The sequence below is a fragment of the Phyllobates terribilis genome, unplaced genomic scaffold, assembly GCF_046119375.1.
Source record: "Phyllobates terribilis strain yellow unplaced genomic scaffold, ASM4611937v1 Scaffold_7__3_contigs__length_470593459, whole genome shotgun sequence".
Taxonomy (NCBI): Eukaryota; Metazoa; Chordata; class Amphibia; order Anura; family Dendrobatidae; genus Phyllobates; species Phyllobates terribilis.
The window spans coordinates 403,481,124-403,495,069 of NW_027362767.1; positions in this window are offsets into that span (position 1 = coordinate 403,481,124).

A 13,946-nucleotide genomic window follows, 5' to 3' on the forward strand; every position below is an offset into this window, starting at 1 on the left:
CCCGAAGACGAGGACCCCGAAGACGAGGACCCCGAAGACGAGGACCCCGAAGACGACGACCCCGAAGACGACGACCCCGAAGACGACGACCCCGAAGACCACCCCGAAGAAGACCAAGAAGATGACCCTGAAGAAGTTGACCAAGAGGACAAAGAACAAGAAGACAACCACCAAGATACAGAAGAACAAGAGACAGAAAACGAAGAAGCAGAAGTACAAGAAGCTGCAGAACAAAAAGCGGAAGAACTTTAAGCATAAGACTAAAACTCATAGCAAAAGATATTATCTAAATTATAAGCAGAAGATGACTAAGCAGTGTATGGGGGTGAGTCCGTTCCTCCTCGTGGTGCCCCTGGAAAAGACCTGCTGCTGCAGGCCAAACTGAACGCGGACAAATCCTGTTGTAAATCTTTTGTGACGGGCAGAACGAAAGGTGTAATGTTCAAACTTTTATAGATAACAACTACAGGAAAGCCTGTCACAAATAAGAATATGATGAAGAAGAAGAATATGAAGAAGATGAAGAAGTAGAATATGAAGAAGAATAATAGTTGAATAAGAAGAATATGAAGAATGTAAAAAAAAGAATAATACGAAGAAGGTGAAGAAGAAGATGAAGAAGGTGAAGAAGAAGTTGATGAAAAAGATGCTGATGCTGAGGATGATGGAGAAAGTGTGGGAGAAGTAAAAAAGAAGGTGAAGAGCATGGAAGTAGTGAAACATAAATATCTGACAAAATATAAAAATACTTAACATAGTCAATATTTCCGTAACTCAGAACGTCTTAAAAAAAATATTAATTCCTGCTATTCCATTTGATTGGGCTAAACCTCTATGCCTTTATTGTCTCCCCCACCTCCCCCAATACATTCCACATTATTCTTAGTTGTTTTCCTTCATGTAGAATTAACCTACAAGGAAAGAAAGGGTTTATATTCATTCCGATATTTCTGTCCCATTGACTTGCATTGCGTTCCGGTATCGGAATCGGTGATATCCGATACTTTTTGGGTATCGGTCCGATCCAATCCAATCCGATATTTCTCGATATCGGAAGGTATCGCTCAACACTATCCACTACGCATTTCAATCTTTATCAAGTGTAAAAAAACAGCTGTTGTTTTGTTTTTTTTGTTTATTTACACTTGATAAAGATTGAAACGTGTAGTGGATAAAGAACCTTCTAAGAATATCGTGGCAAGAGAATTGTTTTTATTTTTAGCATAGGATAAAAAACAGACTGTTTTTCATCCGTGGGCTATATCCAATTTTCAATCAATTTTGGTTTGTGTATCTGTTTTTACCACTTGTATCTCATCTGTTCTTCTCGTATGAAAAAAAAAAAAAAACATTTCCAATCTTCTCCTACTCCTTGAAAAGTGAAAAAATGGACAGGACTCAGATGACATGTGGATGACATCCGTGTAGTGCCCATTTTTTATGGACTTATTTACTTGAATTGGGCGAGTTTGATGTACAAATTGGATAAAAAGATGAACATGTTGATTTTTTTTGGGTGGACACTTAGCCACCATGTACACCGCACAGTATACTTATTTCAATTGTGGTTAATGGCCAACGTATGCCACTGTGTGACTCCCAATATACACCTACATCACATTTTGTGTGCCTTTGTCACGTGTTTAGAGGTTTTCCGATTTTTGTTTCATCTACAATCCCAGTTCCCCTTTACTTCTCTATTGGACTTGATCACAAGGCCCACCCGTGACGGTGTCCATGGTGGCGGAATATCATATGGCCTAGTGGCTGCTGCGGGATAAGCAGAACATAACTGCGGCCTGCAGCAATCATAGTCCGACATTTGGCACCCCAACCAATAAACAGCCCTGATCTGTACAGTTTACATCCAGAATCCACTGAAGCTGCAAACAGCTGAATTGTGGCAGTGCCGAGTGTTGGACGTTGAACAATTTTTGATGACCTAAACTAAGCATAGAAAGTGATGGACATCCCCTTTAACATGAGGGCCTGAAAGCACTGTGAAAAATTTACAACCAATTAGATGGACCAATGTTGTGGGGATCAGTAGTGGGAGTAAGCGGTGGGGTAGGGAAGAGACTTTTAAAGTGAATGTGAAAAAAAAAAAGATTAACAAAAAAAACAATGCGTTTCGAAGACAATCCGCAATCTTAGATCTGGGGAAGATGATCCTCCAATGAAGTTTGTAGTGCAGCATTGCGTTTTTGGGTCCCTAGTGCATTTTTGCAGCGTGCACCCTTTCATGAATGAGAATAGTACATGCCTTCTACCTCAGTCATCCCCGGCGCCTCTTCAGATTAGTAGGCCCGGAGCGTTGTCAAGCCTGCATCACTGCACAAAAAATGAAGTTGCGCCAGACCTACAAATCAAAAGAGGCGCCGGTGATTCTGGCAGGTAGGAGGCGGTTCACAGAACTCCCGAAGTGAGACCAGGGTCCTGCAAATCGATTTGCTCATTACTAGAAATTCCTTTCTGTAGATTGTCCAAACATGAGCATAATTAATTGCAAAACCACAAGGCCTTGAGAGTGCTGAAGCTCCACCGGCCAGCCGCACCGTGTGTCCGCACACAGAGAAGCAATAGGCAATTATACCAGCTATTTAATGAAATTCAGGATAAATTCACACAACTATTTTTCTGGTTTTAAACCGGACGCTGACCTGCAGTTTAATGGAACCATTCACACATCTTTTTATAAATGGATCCACGTGCCCCTTCCAGTAAACGCCTCTCATACATGATAAGACTCAGCCATTCAAGTCTATGGGGATTATCCATTTTTGATTTAAGACATTTTTTTCATCAGATTTCAATATATTTTCAATTAATCCAAGTATCAATAGAATAATAATAATAAAAGTTCAGATATTTTACTTCCTTATTTCAATCCAATGACACATGGGAGAAAATCGGTCCATTTCTGACAGATGTGTGAATGTAGCCCTAGGTCTTATGCAGACATACGTGTTCTAGCTGTATTTTTTTATTTTTTTTTAACAAAAAGAACATGTGCCATTTATAGGGCTGTTCACATCTCCATGTTTTTTTGCTGACCATGTGTCTTCAAAAAGATCACGGACACGTCTATTTTCAATCAGTGTCATGGATCAAAATCACCCATGGGAGCGTGAAAATCACAGACAGCACTTGTGGTAGTCCGGCTGCTGCCAGTCTTTCATACTGTACCAGGTATGAGCAGCTTTGTATTTTTTTTTTGTGAGAAACTCAATGATGAACCACTGATAGTAAAAACTGACACTGAGAAAAACACTGATAGAAATCGGTCTTTTAGGTCAATGGCCACCTGAAGAAGGGATTAAGGTCCACTTACATGGACGACTGGCGGCACTAAACGACCGACCGCTGATCTGTAAACCTTTACAGATCAGAGGTTGTTTAAATAACCTGACCATAGTAAGCGATGCACATTCTCTAATCGATCGCTCAGTAGTAGTGTTAGTAGTAGTAGTCAGTACACATAGGCGGCCATAGTTCTCAGCACAGGACGATGCACCGCTAGGAACAATTACCTTTTGCACTGTGCAAATGATCATTTCACCTGATGAACGAGCAAAAAGCTGATTCATCAGATCGGTGGTGGGTTTACCCTGTAAGATTAACATGAAATGAGCGTTCGTAACGACCCTACTTCACAATTATCTTTCAGTATAAAAGCTTTAGGTTGGAGCTACATGGTGATGTGTGTTGCTAGGCATTGAAACTAATGATTTACTATAGTGTTGTTTTGCGACATTGAGTCGCAAGAGTTTACAAATTCGTTTGGTTGCAAGTCACACATGACTGACCCGCCATAGACTGGAATGCAAGTTACAGCAAGTTTACCACCCCTTTCAGGGTATGTTCACACGTTTGGTTTTTGCAGCAGAAAAGTCTGCAAATACTAGAGTGTTGGCAGGAGAAACGCTGCGTAAAATACGTTTTTTTTTTAATGAGTTTCTACCCCATTGAACATGGGTGAAAAATGATGAAATAACTGACATGCTGCAGATTCTGAAAGAAGAAGACAGAAAAAAAAAAAAAAAAAAGATCCATCACTGTGGCCCTGCTGCTGGGGGGCCAACACGTCAGTACATACGAAGCCCATTGGAGCCTGTATGACTCCAGACTAGATGCTTCATATGCATTTTGGCCTTTGTGGCGATTACCTGCCATGGACAGAACTTGTTTTAAAGCTTCCACTTACTACTATAGAAGTTTTGTGTGTAAGATGCAGTTAAAGAGACAAGACCTGGGACTCTTCATACAACAGTTTTGGTACATATTCTATCTGTATGTTTAACGGATAGCTCGAAAACCCATTACCCCCCCAAAAAAAAGGATATTCTGTATGACCGCGTCCATAAAACTTCAATCTACCAAAATATAGAAAAAGCTGAACCCATGTAGTAAAGAAAAAAAAAAACAGCAGAATTGCCATTTTCCTATTGTTGCACCTCTGTAAAAAAAAAAAATGCAATTAAATGTGGTCAATGTTATGAGGCTGCAAGTAGATTAGTCTGGATGTGTATTGGGGGAGTGTTGGAATTATTATTATTATTTATTATTATAGCGCCATTTATTCCATGGCGCTTTACATGTGAAAAAGGGGTATAATACAAGAACAATTACAATAATCTTGAACACAATGTGACGGCGACTGGTACAGGAGGAGCGAGGACCCTGCCCGCGAGGGATCACAATCTACAAGGGATGGGTGAGGATACAGTAGGTGAGGGTAGAGCTGGTCGTGCAGCGGTATGGTGGAGCGAGGGTTACTGCAGGTTGTAGGCTTGTTGGAAGAGGTGGGTCTTCAGGTTCCTTTTGAAGGTTTCCACGGTAGGCGAGAGTCTGATATGTTGGGGTAGAGAGTTCCAGAGTAGGGGGGATGCACGGGAGAAATCTTGTATGCGATTGTGGGAGGAGGAGATAAGAGGGGAGTAGAGAAGGAGATCTTGTGAGGATCGATGGAAGGATGGAATCCATCGATACGCCCTTCCCCCTCCCAAAGCACTTCCAAATTGATCTCAAATTTCATCTACAAACTGAGATTTTCATTGTGGAAATCAGCATCCATTCACAAATGTGCAGCATAAGTACCAAACCTGCAAAAACAGTTTTTTTGCGGACTATTTCGTTTTCATGGTCCCCCCCCCCACACTACAGTATTACAGGACCAGCAAAGGGAACAAGATTATAAAAGATTTAATTTACACCAATGTATAACTGGTGGAGAAAGGTCAAGTACAACTTATCTAACCCTACGAGAAAAAATAAATAAAATTGATTGGGGGGGGGGGGGCAGATTTAAAATCTGCAGCATATCAATTTATGCTGCGTGTTTTAATACGTGCAGCACATTATACTTTTTTTTTTAGCCCGTCAAAGAGGGAACCGCTCCTTCTTTGGGGAGGTTTTGGAAGAGTATTTTCCTGAAGTGTTTCTTGATTTTTTTGAAGAGTTTTTTTTCCCTCAGGTGTTTTGCAGCCTATTGATTGGTCAGTGTCTAGTTGGGAGCAGATTCTAGTAGGATCCGCTTAAAAAAAAAAAAAAAGTGTCATGCACTTTTTCTCTACACCCCACAGTTCAGATTTTAAAAATAATATCTGGTGGGGAGAATTTTTTTTAGAAAAAAACACTGAATTTATGAACAGCAAAGTGGTTTTTAGAAATAAGTAGTAAGAGTCTTACAACTATTTTTAAATGATTTTTCAGTTTTTTTGTTTTGTTTTGTTTTAAAGTAGCCACGCTCTAAAAACTCTGTTTGCACATACCCTTACACATGCAGATTTTTATGGAAAAAAAGCAGATTTTTTTTAAACAATTTATGCTTTGTATGGAATATTCTGGGATAGAGATTTTTTTTTAAATTATGTATTAGGCTAAGTGCCCACGATGCGTATTTGAAGCGGAAATTTCCGCTTCATTTCCGCATGTCCTTTTTCCTGGAAAATGCATGCGGAATTTGGCATGCGTTTTTCACGCGTAATTCGCGCGTTTTGCACATGCGGAATTGCCTTGCGTATTCTACTGCATTGTAGGTGGCAATTCCGCATGCGTAAACGCACAAAGAATTGACATGCTGCGGAATTTTCCGCACAACAAAACGCTGCGAAAAATTCCGCAGCGTGGGCATTACAATTGCGGAATGCCATAGGGGACCATGGCAGAAGGCTAACATGCGTATTTCATGCGTTTACGCTGCGGAATTTTCCGCACAAAATATGCATCGTGTGCACATAGCCTTAGGCTATGTGCCCACAATGCAGAAATGAAGCAGACAATTTCTGCAGCATTTCTGCATCTCCCTGGCAGAAAAAAACGCATGCAGCTTGTGCATGCGTTTTTCCTGCAGAATACATGCGGATCCACATGCGGGTTCACATGCGTTTCCGCATGCAGATTGACAAGCGCTTTCCAGGCGATAGCATCACTTGGAAAGTGCTTGACAACTAGGTCACACTGTATAAATCCATGCAAACAGCGTGAACCGTAAAAATTAAAACAAATAAAGCTATACTCACCCCCGAGGCCCCGGCGTGGCTGCAGCGCTGCTTCCTGGCTGGTTCCCGGCTGCCGGCATATCGCGAGACAGAGCGGTGAAGGGCCTGCGGTCACATGACTGTGACGTCACCGAAGGTCCTTCAGCGCTGCTGGCATTCAGAGAGAAGACGCCGGACAGGTGAGTATAAACTTTATTTGTTATTTTATTCTTTTTTTACAGGTACAATGGTACCCAGGTCTGGATGAGAGTCTCCTCTCCTCTAGAACTGGGTACCATCCGCACATAGAGACGCATAGAAGCCGCTTGTAAAAATGTACAGTCGCGGTTTCTGTGCGTCTCAATGCAAGTCAATGGCGGGAGTTCCGCTGCACTTCCGCAAAATTAAATGACATGCTGCGGATTTTTGTACGCAGCATAAACGCTGCGGAAAAATCCGCAGCATGTGCATAGAACATGCGGAATCCCCTTGGGGACTATGGGGTGCGGATTACCTAGCGTTTTACAAGCGTTTCCGCTGCGGAAATTCCGCAGCATAAACGCTTGAAAAACGCTACGTGGGCACACAGCCTTAAAGCGCGCCTATCAGCAGGATTGTGCTCAGTAAACTACATACACTGTCAGGTGGGCGACATTACACTGATTAAAATTATACCTTGGCTGATGAAATCCGTCCTGTGGTTGTGTAATCTTTACTTTCAGTTTGGAGATAATGATATGTTCGTGCTTCAGGGCGGCCTGTGGGGGGCGCTCTATCTGGTGCTCTGCTTGCATATTCAGGTATATGCTCTTATGACAGCTCACTGTGCCTTCACTGACCTGCCTTCTATTTTACATAACCCCGCACTACTAGATGCATTATGTAAAATAGAAGGCAGGTCAGTGAAGGCACAGTGAGCTGTTATAAGAGCATATAGCTGAATATGTAAGCAGAGCACCAGATACAGCGCCCCTCACAGGCCGCCCCGGAGCACGAGCATATCATTATCTCCAAACTTAAAGTAAAGATTACACAAGAACCACAGGACGGATTTCTTCAACCAAGGTATAATTTTAATCAGTGTAACGTCGCCCACCTGACAGTATGTAGTTTACGGAGCACAATCCTGCTGACAAGTGCACTTTAACCCCTTTACGACATAGGGCGTATTAGTACGCCTTGTGCCATCACCCCCGGTTCAGTGAGGGCTCCGGCGCTGAGCCCGCACTGAACCGAGCACATGTCAGCTGATTCTTACAGCTGACATGTGCCCGCAACATCCGCGGGTGGAATCGCGATCCACACCCGCGGCTGTTAAGATGTTAAATGCCGCTGTCAATCTCCGACAGCAGCATTTAACTCGCGCTTCCGGGAAGCGCGTCCTAAGCCCCGCCCATCGGCGACCCCGTCACATGATCGCGGGTCGCCGATGGGTGGTCATGAGAACCCTGGGTCTGCAGCAGACACCAGTGGTTATCATGAGCTGGTCGCTATGAGCGCCACCTAGCACAGGACCATTTCTGCTGCATGCAGGGGATCTGCTCGTCCCCTGTATACAGCAGAGCCGATTAAATAAGTGCTGCATCTAGTCTCCTATGGAGACTATAGAAGCAAGCAAAAAGTGAAAAAAAAAACCCACATACACATATTTGGTATCGCCGCGTTCAGAATCGCCCGATCAATATAAAAAAAGAATTAATCCGATCGGTAAACGGCGTAACGAGAAAAAAATTCTAAACGCCAGAATTACGTTTTTTGGTTGCCGCAAAATTGAAATAAAATGCAATAACGGGCGATCAAAACATCAGATCTACCCCAAAATAGCATCAATAAAAACTTCAGCTTGGTGCGCAAAAAATAAGCCCTCACCCGGCCCCAGATCCCAAAAAAATGGAGACGCTACGGGTCTCGGAAAATGGCACCATTTTTTTTTTTTTAACCAAACTTTGGAAATTTTTTTCACCACTTAAATAAAAACGAACCTGTACATGTTTGGTGTCTACGAACTCATAATAACCTGGAGAATAATGGTGACAGGTCAATTTTAGCATTCAGTGAACGTGGTAAAAAAAAATAAAAAAAAACACATCTGTGGTATTGCACTTTTTTTGTAATTTCACGGCGCTTGCAATTTTTTTCCCGTTTTCCCGTACACGATATGGTAAAACTAGTAATGGCGTAGAAAAGTACAACTCGTCCCGCAAAAAATAAGCCCTCATATGGCCATATTGACCAAAAAATAAAAACGCTATGGCTCTGGGAACAAGGGGAGCAAAAAAAAGAAAACGCAAAATGCTCCGGTCCTTAAGGGGTTAAAACCCAGCTAAAATATGCAACAAAAACACTGTACTAAGAGGATGGGATGCAGAAACAAATATTCTAGTATTTGGTTATGAACAGGTTTAATTAGTCCGGCTTTTAAATGGTCCTCTCTGTAGATAACACATGAGGACACTACATGCAATGTCCAAATACACGTAACACCACCAACCACACAAAGTGCCATCCCTGTAACACAAAGATAGTAAACATTTTTTGATTATGGATTTTTTTCCCATATTATTTAAAATATATATATATATATATATATATATTCTTGCAATTTTCACATTGCCCCCCTTTGTTCTCCTCCTTCCTGTTGGTAATCACTGGTATATATATCTCATTCCTCTGCTGTGTGTTACCCCCTCTGAAATCTGCATTTTACCTCCATGTTATTTCCAATGCTCTGCAGCTAATCACTGGTATATATATATATATATATATATATATATATATATATATATATATCTTATTCAGCTACGTTGTTTAATCCATGATACTTTAAGGTCATCACACTTACTTTAACAGTTTATGATCCATGTTGAGTTGCCAGTCTGTTTTCTTTATGCTGTTTTATTGTCTCCTGTTGTCTTAAGCTAGTTAATTGATTGCTAACGAGTTAAATCTGTGTAGATCTAAGCAGATACGTCCCTATATATGGAGACATAGTCAAGGGGCAGCATTTATGCGGGGTGCATTAATACATACTTTATCGAAGTGGCATGGTTTATCAAAGTGCCATGGCAGTTGGGCAGGAGACAGGTAAGGCTAAGTGCCTACGATGCAGAAATGCTGCATATTTTTTCCGCCTCTCCTTGGCAGGAAAAACGCATGCAGATTTTACATGCGTTTTTCTTGCCAGGTAGAAGCGTTTGTCAAGCGTTTTTGCATGTGTAGCACCCTGGGGGTTCGGTTGCTACAGAGATATTGCACCTCTCCCAGACGTGCGATATCTCACTCTCAGGTAAGGATGGAGTGTGGACCAGGACCCCGACACCTGCATGCATTACACCACATGTCCGGGGGGCAGGGCGACCGATATGCTCCAAGTAGAGCACGACAGTCCCTGTCCCTGGCTGGAGTGGGGGGAGGGAACACCTAGTAAAGGGGGAACCCGGTAGTGCAGGAGCAGGGAGGAAGCAGTTCCTGGGTACACCTAGGGAGAGGTACAAAAGGTGGGCACCATCTTAGTTCAAAGAGAAGTCGGTTCAGTGGAGTCAGAGAGAAGATGTGACAGAGCAGGACTCTGTGGAGCTCTGCTCCGGACGTGGGTCTAGCCTGTGAGGCCCAGTCAGCACTGAAAGGAGAGAGAGTTGGGGAGAAGAGATGAAGAAGAGCAGAGGAGGCTCCAGGAACACAGAGGAGAGAAGGGACCCCAGGGGTGTGGACCGGCTGATAGCCACCATACGCCCGCATCTACCTGAGTAGTGGGGTCAGGCCAAGGGGGAGACCGGTCCCCGAAACTAGTGGAGGCGGGGAACTACCCTCAACTAGAAACCGGAGGCTGTGACATTTTATATGGTGCATCCCCTCGCTACACTCGCTAGGAAGGCACCACATAGGGTCAGGGAAACTGGCGCTGAAGTTTACCCAGAGAAGGCCCGAGGCAGCCGGACAGAAGCATGGTCACTGGTGGGGTATGACAGGCCAGAGGAAGGACACGAGAAGGGGGTCCTGCGAAGCGCTCCAAAATTATCTTGAGAGTTGGCCGTCTCACCTGGTGAACATGGTGCGACGCGGGAAGTTACAGCCGGTTGGAGTAACGAACTGTGAGTAAAGATCCTGGACAGCATTACAGAGATTCTGAGTTATTATTCCCGTGCACCATCACCCCCATCATTCACCTACACTGCCCTGGGGCTACACTCTTCCCGTGGGGAGTTATACCATCCCTGTGCTGCTCACCAACATCTGCCCCAGCGGTCTGCCCTGCAGAGGCGGTTCATCCTGACCGCAATCCACGGATGGCGTAGTCAGACATTTGAAAATAATGAAAACCATATCAATAGACTGCCACTGGTTTGACCACCCTGAGCCACGGGACCGGGTCATCGCCACGGTGACTACAACCCCCAGCATCCCACCAAAGGCCCGGTTCCGGGTTCCCCACGCGGCCCAGGGGCCAAGTCAACTTTGGCGTAGTCGGCAGGATCGTGACCAACCCGCCACAAGCGGGTATTGCGTGCCTGAAAAGAGACTGTTTCACAGTATTGAAAATGGCGCCCGCCCCAGAAGAACAGACGCCATAATGCGCGCGCCAAAAGATAACAAGAAGCCACCTCCCATCGTGGGTGAGGTTCCAGAATGGCGCCAACGGCGGAGCCCACCCCCAACAGCCATGAGTGCGGCTGCAGAGATGTCCATCAGCGTGGGGGGGGCTGCCCCTGAGAGTGATTGTCAGAAGATGGCCCCAGGACCACCCCCAATGGGAGCGGAAAGAGAAGAAAACCGGGGAGCAGGGTGTGGTTTGGATCAGTCTCGGCAGACCACACCCGGAGATGGCAAGCAGCACCGACTCCAGCACCCTGACGGGTGGCTTGCTGCAGGCCATCGCGGCCCCGTACAGCCTCAAGGAGCTGATGGCGCAGCTCCCAGGAGGAGACCCGGAGTTCCTTCGGACGGCGTTGGAGGATTTGGACCGGAGGATGGTCCAGGCGCAGCGAGAAGCTGTAGAGGAGTGGAGAGAGGAGATGGCCCGGCGGATCGCGGCCCGACAGCACGGGACGCCGCCAGCACTGACCAGCTAGCCAGCCCCTGAGGATGAGGAGCGGGGGTGGGAAGCTGAGAGTAGCGCAGCCCTGGAGGCAGGTAAGGGGGGACACCCCCGCCACCAGCCCTAAAGCCACCAACCTGCCTCTGGACGCTGTCGCGGAGCCAGACGTTCCGGGCGTCGCTGCGCCTACCCCGCTCCCACCGCCGGCACGCAGGCCCCAAGCCGTGAGTCTCGTCGCCGAGTCAAGCCCCAGGCCATGCCCCCTGACCCCGAATGCGGTCGGAAGCGGCTCGCACCAGGCCCGGTCGCAAGGCCTGCCACCTGCAGGCGCCTCCGAACCACGTGCGCCCCCGGTCCCGAAGCCACCACCCTTAGGGGCCGACCTGTACAGCCAGCTTACCGGACCCGATGGAGAGCCGGTCCCTGTGCCGGAGGGATGGGTTCACCCCAGTCGGCGGAAAGACCTGTCCGCAGAGGCCGAGGTCCCGCTTACTCCACTCCTGCCCGTACCACAGCCAGTCGCCGTCTCCCAGCTCCCGGAGGAAGAGGTCCAGATAGAATGGGACCAGTCCGGGGAGGATCCGATGAGGTTTGCACAGGAGACGCGGGCGGTCGCAGTTCGCAGGCGGGAGATCTGTGAGCAGCTTGCAAAGGAGGAGCGGGCGCGGCGCCAGAAGAGGGAGCAGCTGCAGGCCCGGAGCACGGAGGAGAAGACACAGACTCGTAGAAACCCCCAAGCAGCACGCGGTCCTAAAGTAGCTGGGAACGTGGTGAAGTTCCATCAGGAGAAAGGGTGGGGGTTCATCCGGGACCCTACCACGGACACGGACCTCTTTGTGAATAGGAAGGACGTGGAGAGTCATCTGCCTGAGGGTCACCGAGGACGGGATCTGTATCCGGGGGACTTGGTGTCCTACACCTGGCATCGAGGATTGCGAGGGTGGTATGCCCTCAATGTCCAGAGGGTGGAGGAGGAACATTACCAGGAGCACAGCTACCCAGAGGACCCGGACGGGTCTGAAGAGTATGGCAAGGAGGAAGAGCGTGCACCAGGAGGACACAGCTATTAAAATGTGAGTGCACTGTAAATAGTTGCCCGTTAGGGTACAAGAAGAGAAAGTTCACCCCGGACGGAGACTGTTGCCTGACTGTTGCCTGTATGTTGTTTGAATAGCCAGCTGAGGACTGGGAGCAGCCAACTCTTTGTTTATATCCGGCTGAGGACTGGGAGCAGCCACTTTTTAGGAACTATCCGACCGAGGACTGGGAGCAGTCAACTCTGTAAATAGTTGCACTTCCTAAAGTGCCCCCTTACTGGTTTTATAAGAAACTACAACAACTGACCTCAGAACAAAAACCCGTTAGAGGTGGCCGAAGACAAGGTCCGGCAGCTGGATCAGCTACACCCTGCAGCCACCCCAGGGCCTTCGTTGAGGGTTTACAAGTGGGTCGCTCGTGTTTAAAATGTTTTGCTAAAGTTTGCACCTTAAGAATGGACACCTGGTTGCAGCAGGAGCTGTAACTTACTGAAGGACTCCGTCGTAATGATGCTGCTGAAAGAGTTTTGTGTTTCTCTACTTGAAAATCTGTTTTAAATTTGTATGCTGAAAGTCACATTGAAAGTGAAAAATTTTATATGATGACCGTAACTTTTAAAGAGAAAAATTGCCTCCCATAAAGGGATGAGTTATAATGGTTTATAATCTTATATGTGGATGCATTCTAAAAATTTGCATGTTTTGAACTGTCTTTTACTCTGTTCCAGCCCGCGGACGTGCTGTGATTTACCAGGGGGGAATGTAGCACCCTGGGGGGTTTGGTTGCTACAGAGGTATTGCATCTCTCCCAGACGTGCGATATCTCACTCTCAGGTAAGGATGGAGTGTGGACCAGGAACCCGACACCTGCATGCATTACACCACATGTCCGGGGGACACGACAGATATGCTCCAAGTAGAGCACGACAGTCACTGTCCCTGGCTGGAGTGGGGGGAGGGAACACCTAGTAAAGGGGGAACCCGGTAGTGCAGGAGCAGGGAGGAAGCAGTTCCTGGGTACACCTAGGGAGAGGTACAAAAGGTGGGCACCATCTTAGTTCAAAGAGAAGTCGGTTCAGTGGAGTCAGAGAGAAGATGTGACAGAGCAGGACTCTGTGGAGCTCTGCTCCGGACGCGGGTCTAGCCTGTGAAGCCCAGTCAGCACTGAAAGGAGAGAGAGAGAGTAGGGGAGAAGAGATGAAGAAGAGCACAGGAGGCTCCAGGAACACAGAGGAGAGAAGGGACCCCAGGGGTGTGGACCGGCTGATAGCCACCATACGCCCGCATCTACCTGAGTAGTGGGGTCAGGCCAAGGGGGAGACCGGTCCCCGAAACTAGTGGAGGTGGGGAACTACCCTCAACTAGAAACCGGAGGCAGTGACATTTTATATGGTG